This window comes from Anoplophora glabripennis, unplaced genomic scaffold, assembly GCF_000390285.2.
Source record: "Anoplophora glabripennis isolate ALB-LARVAE unplaced genomic scaffold, Agla_2.0 scaffold489, whole genome shotgun sequence".
In the NCBI taxonomy this organism is placed as follows: Eukaryota; Metazoa; Arthropoda; class Insecta; order Coleoptera; family Cerambycidae; genus Anoplophora; species Anoplophora glabripennis.
The window spans coordinates 335,886-346,255 of record NW_019416572.1 but is presented as its reverse complement, the minus strand read 5'-3'; the positions used below and the strand labels follow the sequence as shown (position 1 = coordinate 346,255).

Genomic DNA, 10,370 nt, shown 5'->3' with positions numbered 1-10,370 from the left:
TTTGTTGATGAAGATTTTATTTATACCAGCAGTGACAACAATGCAGACATTGTAACAAACTTGGCTGAAATCAAAAATGCACCTACCTTAGAAATATGTAAGCAACCATCAACTTCAGGTTTAAAAAATTTATGACTAAACCGGTTCATAATATTTCCAGCGATGAATCTAGTGGTGATGAGGTATTGTTAGTGGAAGTTTCCAACGAAAAAGATTTTACCAAGGACAAATCTATATTTACGGCGTTACCCAACTTGGTAATAGTGTAAAAATGTTTTACTTCTTTTGTAATTATTAGAAGATAAAGTTTTTATTTTTTTTACTTACTGTTATTTATGTTGAACTGTTTTATTGCAATAAAACTTTTACCGAAAGGTATAATTTAATGACGAGGGTTCAAAGTTAAGTGATCGTATTTACCCTACCTTCTGCTATGTGCATAGATTCGCTAGTTGTATTAAACTGGCGTAAGGTTTTATATTTTGAATTTTAGTTTTCTAGAAGTATAACTTCATAACATTTTGAATTTTGGAGATATCTAGATGTTCCATTCAGATATTAGTATCCATTTTCTCGTACATTACTGTAAATATTAGATTTAGCTTGATTATTAGTTTCTAAATCAATAGAAAATGGATGAAAATACGAAAATAAAGTAGTATAAGAGGCACCTCTCATTTAAATAATTATTCTGGTCAGATCTGATAATTACTCTAGTTTAAATAAATAATTACCCTGGGATCACTATAGTTTAAAGAATTGCTTTGGTCAAGTAATTATTCTAGTTTAGCATTTTAGCCCTCTGAGCTAAATAAATAATTAAAATAGCTATCGATAATTTATATAATCTTTAGTGCATACTTTTGTAAAATATTTTTAAATGTCAATATTTGCCTAGTTATAACAGTACATGTAATTAGATGCATAGATAGCACTTCTAGTACTTATACAAACTAGTTATCATCCATCTTTATAACTATATGGTCACAGTAACAAAACAATAATTTTGAGAATAGTTACGGAACAGCAGGACTAATTCACTATAGACAGTAGATTTTTGGTTATAAGCAAAGCATACGATGTTTTAGTTGTTCAGTTAAGGCAAGTCGTCTAGTGGTCATATTTGTAACCATCTAGCGGATTACCGTAGAACAAAGATGTACTCCTTTAATTTCTTTTCTTATTTTCGGCGGCATCTCCCTATTCTCTTTTACTTATAGATGGAAGGGTTGTATAGGGTGGGTTTCTTAACATTAATGTCCGCTCAAAGTGCATTAATTTTGAGTAAAGACCTAGAAACAGTGTGTACTAATAAATCTTACATTTCTTGTGTAATTACAATACAACTAGCGATTCAATGTAATTCCTTAAGAACATTCATTTATGCATGCTTTATATATTTATTATTAAATGTTATCGGATTTGACTTTAAATAAAACTTAACACTGTTATGGTTAAAACATGATTTGACTAGTCATTTTAACTGGATATTAGGAAAATTTCGTTTGTTAGCAACTCTTTTTAAAAGAGTTAAAACCAAAGAAGAGGTATCTCTCTCAGTCCCGAGAGCGGCCACTTTAAATGGTTTTGAGTTACATCTATAATACCAAACCATTTGCTCGTAAATTGTGAGATTGTTGCAAAGTTTTTTCTTTCATATACCGACTTCAACAATTTACGTTATTTAGAAGTAGTGTACTGAAATTTTGTTTTTTTGTAATTTTCCTTTTTCCACGACAATGGGCAATGTAGATGTTGACCAATTTATGCAAACCATTCAGAGCTTTATCGAGCAAAAACACGTGAATGTTAACAATGCTACAAGTTTCCCAAGCTCACAAAACAGTATAAACGAACCAGTCAAAAAGCATTGTGACATTTAGTGGTTAAAAGGGTATGTCTTCGGCTAGGGTATGGTTGAATCAAATCAAAACTATGGCGTATCTTCGTAGCTAGCCAGATGCTTTTACTGTACAGACAGCCCAGAGTAATTTAGCAGGAACTGCTCGCTTTTGGTTAGAAGGTCGACATGCCGAATTAACAGACTGGTCGTCATTCAAATTTGTCTTTAAGAAAACCTTTATGTTTAGAGAGTAAAGCCGGCCACTCACGTTCCGGTATACCTGTTCAAGTCACCTGTACAGGTAAACGCGAGCGTGTATGTGACAAAACTGACAGGTATTCTGGCCTGAACAGGCGATCTGCAAACAATCGAAATTTTGTATATTTTACCTGTGGTAAAGTGCTACCTTCAGGCAAGCCTGCACGTGTGTGGCGTTGTACATGTGTAGGTCTCAGTTATTCCCTGTCCACTGTCCACGTTCGTTGTCGAAATAATGGCTTCTCGCAAGCGTACCGCAGTAATGGAAGAATTCATAGAACAATATAAAGCCGAACCTTGCCTTTGGCTCGTAAAAAGCAAAGATTATCATAACAGAAATAAGAGAGCAGTCGCATATGAAAAGCTCAAGGAAAAACTTAGAGGGATCGAACCGAAAGAAGATGTATTAAAAAAAATAATAGTTTGCGTAGTAACGTAAGGAAAGATAAAAAGAAATATAAAAAATCGTTAAAGTCGGATGTGTACAAACCCACGTTGTGGTACTACGATCTGTTCGATTTTCTTGGCGATGAGGACACTTCACGGCAGTCATGCTCAAATTTAGATGACGTCGATGGCGATGTCGAAGCAGACAACAATAATACTTCTGAGGGAAGTAAATAAACTGTCAATTTATGAGTACATTTATTTATTTGTGTGTTAATATTAGTCACATTCAATTTAGGTATAGAATAATAACGGTCATATCAAATTAGTTATAAATACAATTATCTTGCCATGGCACTTTGCCCTCGTTTACAAAATAATTTTGAAATTCTTCCCTTACCCATTTCCCGTCGTAGGTGATGTTTCCTTGACTTCGCCCATATAAATGTTCCATGTTAGAACTTGCAGTGTTATAGCCCGTAGAAATAACAGTCCCGTTATCAATATTTTCTTTATAAAAACAATTTTCTGATGCATAGGAATTTGATGCATGTGTCATTAAAAAAATAAACAGGACGCGCGTGGCCATTCCAACTTTCTCGATGTTTTGTACGCCTAAATTAATTCTGGTATGATATATTGGAAATCGTGAAGCCATTATACCGAAAGCGTTCTCCACAATATGTCTCGCACGAGACAAACGATAATTAAAAATTTGTTTATCTCGTGTATCCAAATCCATTTGGCGAAATGGCTTTATCATATTGGGTCCTAATGGAAATGCCTCATCGAAAACAACATATGGGAGACATCTAGAGCTATTGGCAACATCTTCTGGTCTTGGGATTTTTAATGTTTTAGATACACCCCCATCGGAAATTCGTCCATTTGTACCAACAACATCTAATATGAATCGGTATCTGGCATCCACTACTGCCAAGAGGACTATGCTGTGGCGATTTTTATAATTGAAATAATACGATCCACAGCCAGCAGGTGGAACTAAGTCAACGTGCCATCAATGGCCCCTAAGCAATGCGGAAAATTCCATTGCTTTTCAAAGAGACGCGCTATTTCTTTCCATTCATCGGAGGAGTCAGGAAACTGAAAAAAAAATGTACAGGATGAGTCAAAATAAAGTAAAACGGATAGTATATGAAAAGGATTGAATTTGTATGGTAATATAATCAGAACCTAATATTAATTTATTGTTTCAGGATAATGGTGCAGAATATAATGTAGGCGATTCTGAAGAAAATGCTACAGATGGTTCTACATCTAGGATGCAAGAACGTTCTCAAACAACACACACAAGCAACAAGACCTGCTAAAAAGAAAAGTGGACAAGAGGCGTTAACCACTGACGTGTTACTTTCGGTGAGAGACCATTTCAAGCGTCCTGCACCCGTTCAGGAAGATCGGTATGATCTCTTAGGACGAACAATAGCAATTAAACTGAGAACCTTAGACAAGCGTCAGCGACTATTCGCAAAGAAGATTATAAATGACACGTTATTTGAAGCGGAAATGGTAACTCTTAACAATCACTCATCTCGCGGTTGTTCACCGTCGACTAGGAATATTCAACAATACCAGAGTGATTGTTATAACCATTCATCCACCACTTGTCCAGCCCTATGTTTGTTACTTCTCTAAGTCCAAGCCCTACCTCAACAGCATCATCTCCTAATCCCTTACTGCTGCAACAATCCAATACACAACCACAATCTTACTCACAGTCATCTCGATATACACAACAGCAGCCAGGAGAACTTAACATGTCTCCTTCAGAAAATTCTACAGATAGTGCGGGATCTTATTTTACCACTTATCCTGACATATAAAGTAAATATTTTAAAAATAAGTTTTTATTTACGAGTACCTACAATTGTAGGATTTCTTAATAAATAACTTACCCGAACAAAGTTCGTCTTATTATACACACCTTCAGATAGTCCTTCCGTAGAGTTTTATAAATGGCATCACATGTGTCTGGAATGATTTTGCCGAGACCTTGCGGTGATATTCTAGTAGAGAATTTGAGGCATTCGTATGTCCTGCCTGTTGCAAGAAATCGTAATGTTGCTGTCAGACGTTCATGTGGCGATATAGCTTTTCTCATGACAGTGTCCCGCTTCTGAATTAAAGGTGTAACCATTTATAATAGCTTTAGGTAAGTTGTTTCATCCATTCTTAAATAATTGCGATAATCTTTAGGCTCTGCGTTTAATTCTTTTAGCAACTTAACGTGACTCTATTCATGTCTTTGTAATAACCATTCTTTACACTACTTTTGTCGCGATTTTCTTTTCTTTTTCCTTAGGAGGAGAAGAAGACCTACTAACGCTACAGCATCGTCGTAATCGCGTTGTACGGACATGATTGAAAGCCCAAATGAGAATTGCTTTCAGGTACGCCGCTGCGTATATGGACAAGTTCAGGTTAACTTGTCATGTTTACCTGAACAGGTATACCTGTCAGGTATACCGGAACGTGAGTGGCCGGCTTAAGACAAAGTGTTGGAGGAAAATGCAGAAGCGTACTCAACAGACATCTGAAAATGTCAGTGCTTATTTCCATTGTAAGATAGTCCTTTGTAAAGAACTTGAATTGCCCTCTGAGGAAATCAAGGAACAAGTTACCATTGGTTTATGGTATGATCTAAGCACTGTGAAAATTTTTATGGCGTTCTAAAATTCATTTATCAAAGAATAGGAAGAAGACTGCATTAAAAGTAAGAAGGGCGGGTCGTTGGGTTTACCATGTAACAAAGCAGAACTTAGGAAACTAGTCGGAGAGTATGTTAATAGAAAGGGTTTGCAGACGCCTTCCAAAAACGGAGTCCCAAGAGAGGATTGGTATTATTTATTTATGAGAAGACACTGAATTTTCCTTTAAAAACACAACACCAATATGAGGAATCGCAGATTTCCGCTGTTATGAGACAACACAGCAAAATAAACTTGACCAGTGCACTTCATCAATCCAATCCTCTTCAAATGTTAAAAAACAACTCCAGAAATGGTGAGACCATTTCCAAGAGTGCCTCCAAGAGCGATGGCTCGACGAGGCCGCCAACCCGGCAAGATCAAAATATTAACAATGGCACCTGAGAAAGAAAATGGCAGCAGTGAATGTCTCACAGAAACTCCAATTATAAGAAAGTCCAACCCTAATAATGACATGTGATGACGATAAAAGAACAAAATATTTAAGGAAACTCGATCAAATGTTATGAAGAATGATATGATAAGAAAACAAGATGAATAATATTAAAAAAGTTTTTGAGAAAAGTTACACTGAATCAGGAAATGAAAATTATACTAATACAAAAACCAAGAAAGAACTAAAGTAAAGAAAATAATGAAAGCCAAAAACGAAAATGCGAAAAAAACAAGTACGTTCAAAAGAAAACTGAAAGGTAAAAGTAAGAACAATGACAGCGAAACGAAGACGAAGATATTTCGTACGATGGTAGTTCCACTGATGATGAATTTGAAGAAAATCCTAACACGAAGGATCGTTGGTATTGCTTCGTTTGCGTCAGAACAAATTATAGTCCAGTCCATTCCTTGCGGTTCTATCCGCTTAGCAGTCGTCGACCGACACCGACGTGAGATGACGAGTTATATGGAGCCACAGATAAAGGGTGCGGCAGTAAAACTTGCAATTTTGAAATAAGCGCGGGAGCCAAGAAAGTGGGCGGGGCGAGTTGTCAAGGTTACCGTTATGTTCCCTCCTTCAAAGCATTTCAGTAGCCATGGAACAGTGGACCAAGCAAGAACGGTCCTAAGCCGTGCAGGCATTTTATCAAAGCGGTAGTTATTCAGCCGCTCAACGCCCGTGCCTTCTGTGAACTCAATAATAATGTTATGGGTACGAAACTTTGAAAACATAGGTGAAACGAGAAATAGAAGAAGTGGCAGTGCGAGATCGGTGCGAACTCTTGCGAATATTGAACGTGTAAGAATCGCTGTGACAAGAAGTCCTCGAATATCAGCGCATCGACACAGTACTGCGCTTACAATTTCAGACAGGAGTCTCCGAGGATGTTGATGTTAGGTTTACACTATCACCCCTACAAAATTCAAGTGGTTCAGACTCTAAATGAAAACGATTTCGCTGCTCGACGGCATTTTTGTGAAACGTTTTTGGAAATCAGTTAAGAAAACGAGGAACTTCACACGTTGCTCTGAATGAGTGACGAGGCGCATTTTCATTTATCCGGCTATGTAAACAAACAAAATTTTAGATATTGGAGCGATGAAAACCCTCAAGAACGCCATCAAAAACCTCTCCATTCGTCCAAGATAACAGTTTGGTGCGCAACGTCTTCAACGGGATTCATAGGCCCATTCTTTTTTTAAAATGAAATGAAACATTCTTCATTCGTCGTCTTCGCGAACATGGACTGATTGATGAAACCTTATTTCAGCAAGATGGAGCCACAAGCCACGCGGCACGTGTGAGCATGAATCTCCTCAACGAAGTTTTCTCAAATCGGGCGATATGCCGGAACGGAGCTATTCCTTGGCCCACCCGTTCACCCGACCTCACCGCATGTGATTTTTTCTTATGGGTCTACCTAAAGAGCAAAGTTATCAAAGAACGGCCTCGTACTCTTGAACAACTGAAGGCGAGGATCCGTCAGGAAATCGAAAGAATCCCTCAGCAGATGCTCCGTGATGTAATTGACATTTTTAGAGATCGCCTCCAAGAATACATCGATCGAAATGGACATCTTAATAATGTTATTTTTAAATGAATAATGTTTCCTAAATGCTTTTAACGTAATTTAACATAGTATCAATAAAATTTTAAAAATGAAACCGTGTATTTTTTAGTTATTTCACAAATGATGGTTTGACTGCCGCACCCTGTGTATAGACGTAGTGCGACGTGCCGGCCGTGTGCTACCAGACCTTCCATATAACTGATAAAGTGCAGAAAAGTGATGACAATAATTCTTTTCGAAGTTTATCGGACACACCTTGAATTTTTATCGTTTAATATCAGTATCCAAATGTTCATTTCACAAATTATCTATTGCTTATTGTTGGCATTGCATACTGCCCGTAAATCTTCTTTTCCAAGAATCACCAAAAGTTTGTGGAGTGATAATTGGTTCTGTATGTTAATATTTATATGTCTAATAGGTTAAGGTGGTTAAAGTAGTGAGAGTTAGAAGAGGTGACGGCGGGAAAATGTGCGGTGTGCGGATAGTTGAAGGAAACTGTGTGGGACCGTAGAGCGGTTCGCATCGCAGGTTATGTCAGTGAAGTACCATTAGTACATAGTTGTTGTTTTCATGTTTTTTTGGAGTTTGTACCGAGTTTCAAGGTAGGAAATAAAATCCATTATTAAAATAAAAAAGAACCAACGGCGTTTAACTAAATACTCTCTGTACCCCACCCCATTTGAGTAGCCGAGCAAGTTACAAGTAATATAATTAAGTAATAAAGTTTTCTAATATTCTCTATATAAGATTTAAACTCATTATATTCAGTTCAGTTAGTCAGTCTAGTCTAGTCAGAAACGCTGTTAAAGAATCAGGTTAACTCTGTTTTTGTGCTTAAGTGTATACCTGCTATTAGTTAAATAAAACGCAACTAGAGAGATCGAATATCTTTTTTTGGGTAATTTAACCGATATCAGTAGAAGCTGGAGCCAAAACAACCAAGAAAGCGGAAGAGCTTCTTTAAACCCAAGAACTGCGACACTCAGAAGAAGACATAGTGCCTTTTTGGAGTTTTTTTTTCTACTGATGGGACTACTGCAAGTTAAATGTGTTTCGAGAAGAGAACTGAATATTCGTTATCGATACACTGGCACCTTCTTCTAGGACACAAATCCAGAATATTGGCTTGCAATCTACTGGAGGATTGAATATCCCTGGCAGATTTAACAAGAAGAAAAACACAATCAAGAAATCACACCAAAGCAAAGGAACAAACAAACAAGGTCAGTCATTTTTCTCATGTTTTTCTCTCATACCCATTTCTTCTCATTATTTTTCAATAATAAATTTTTATAATTTTTTTTGTTACAAAATTAAACAGAAATATTAAAAAAGGAGAAATTATTGTCTCAAATTAATGTTTAGGAACATCAAAGAAACTTCAAAAGCGAACAAAAGTTTGAAACAAATTAGAGTTAGTAAAAGTAATAACTCTGAAGATATACATAGAATTCAAATTTACATAGTTTAATCCAAGATTTATTTTCGATTAGATTAAAATAATCGTGACAGTATGGCTCGTGAAATAAATTTTCAACGATAAAGATTATTTTTAGACAATACCCTAAATTTTTGTGGAGATCCATGCGAATTTTATTGGTGTATGTGATAAAGTATTTCAACAATACCTAAAAAAAGAATCTGAACTCATAAAAAAATTAATAATAATGAAACAAGCAATTTAGAGATAAATTTGATGTAAAGACTCATAAATGTGTTCTGTTAGGACATAGACAAAATGGGTATAGGTTGTTAAATATAATGAACAATAATATCTTTGTTTCAGGAGATGTCAAAATTGATGAAGATAATTTATTTTATACACATCAGGTTAACAAGTCCTATAGGAAAGATGAAGACGAGATAAAAAATGATATAGGTAGTTTAGTTACAAAAGGAAAAATGATCGGCAGTCATGGGGTGAAAACAAGTCCGCAATAAATGAAGTGGTTAATCATAAAGTTTCTATGGAAAGAACAGTCAACTTTACAAGATCGTTTGAAAACAGTTAAACAGGGTGTTAGTCTGCAAGGTGCTTCTAAAAAAGGTAGATTTAACATACACATTTGTTTAGGCTACTTAATTAATTTGAATGTTTTCTGTAATTGCATTCCTATCCTCTGTCACAGATGGCGTACTATGTACAATTTTTGAAACAAAACTGTTCCTTTTTTAGTTTTCTTTTTTGGTACCTATGTGTGACCAAAAAAAACTCTGATATAGAACCGCGTTTATTGGGATGGATTGTTGCCAATTAAAAGCGTTGTAAAAGTTCAATAGTCCATATAATAATAGTTTATAGTAATAGTTAATGTTTTTTTTTCCTTTTTCGTGGAAATAATTTGTTCATAGAATTGCCGTACCACCAGTTCGTCGTATTAGTGTTATTACCTGTCTTTTCCTTCCTTCTTATCCTTACTAGTGCGACAGCAGTGAAGAGGCACCATTTAGCTGTACTGGTGAGTAACCACAGACATTTACAACATATAACTTTAATACAGTCCGCTATAGTAAAACCACATACAACATTCTTTTTAAACATATAATCGTTTACAAATAAATATTCGTTTTAGATTAGGGACAGTTCAAAAAAGTATTCTTCGAAATGCAAGAAGCATAATTGGCCCAGTACACTCACCACAAGGAATCAAGACATTTTGGCTTGACTACGAAAGTCTTATCAGTTGGCAATCAAGAACAGATTTTAGAAAAATATAAGTTTTCGCCAACAAGAACATACAACTGTGACGAAAAGGCTGTGTCAATGCGTCTCTGCTATTGATCACTATATTTCACCCTTGTTTATTTCCCCAGGCAGAGAATGAAGGACAAACTGCTTGAAGGAGCGCCACCAGGATCAGTCGATTTTGTCACTCAAGTGGATGGATGCAATCAGACATATTTCTAGAGTGGATTAAGCAATTTACTAATGTTAATGCGTCTACTGAAGATGATCCTGCTCTCTTGCTAATGGACGAGCATACGACACATACGAAAAATATTCCTGTAATAGAGTGGGCACGGAGTCATGGTATTGTTATGGTATGCTTTCTTCCTCACTGCAACCATCGGCTCCAGCCCTTAGATGTCAGCTTTATGGTACCTCTAAGCTCATATTATTCTGAAGAAGGGAATATTTGACTA

At 36.1% G+C, this 10,370-nt stretch overlaps 1 pseudogene; it reads right to left on the bottom strand.

Moving 5' to 3' along the window:
• Window positions 1–2,796: 2,796 nt before the first annotated feature.
• On the bottom strand, window positions 2,797–4,893 carry LOC111691725 (annotated as a pseudogene).
• Between the last annotated feature and the right edge of the window lie 5,477 nt (window positions 4,894–10,370).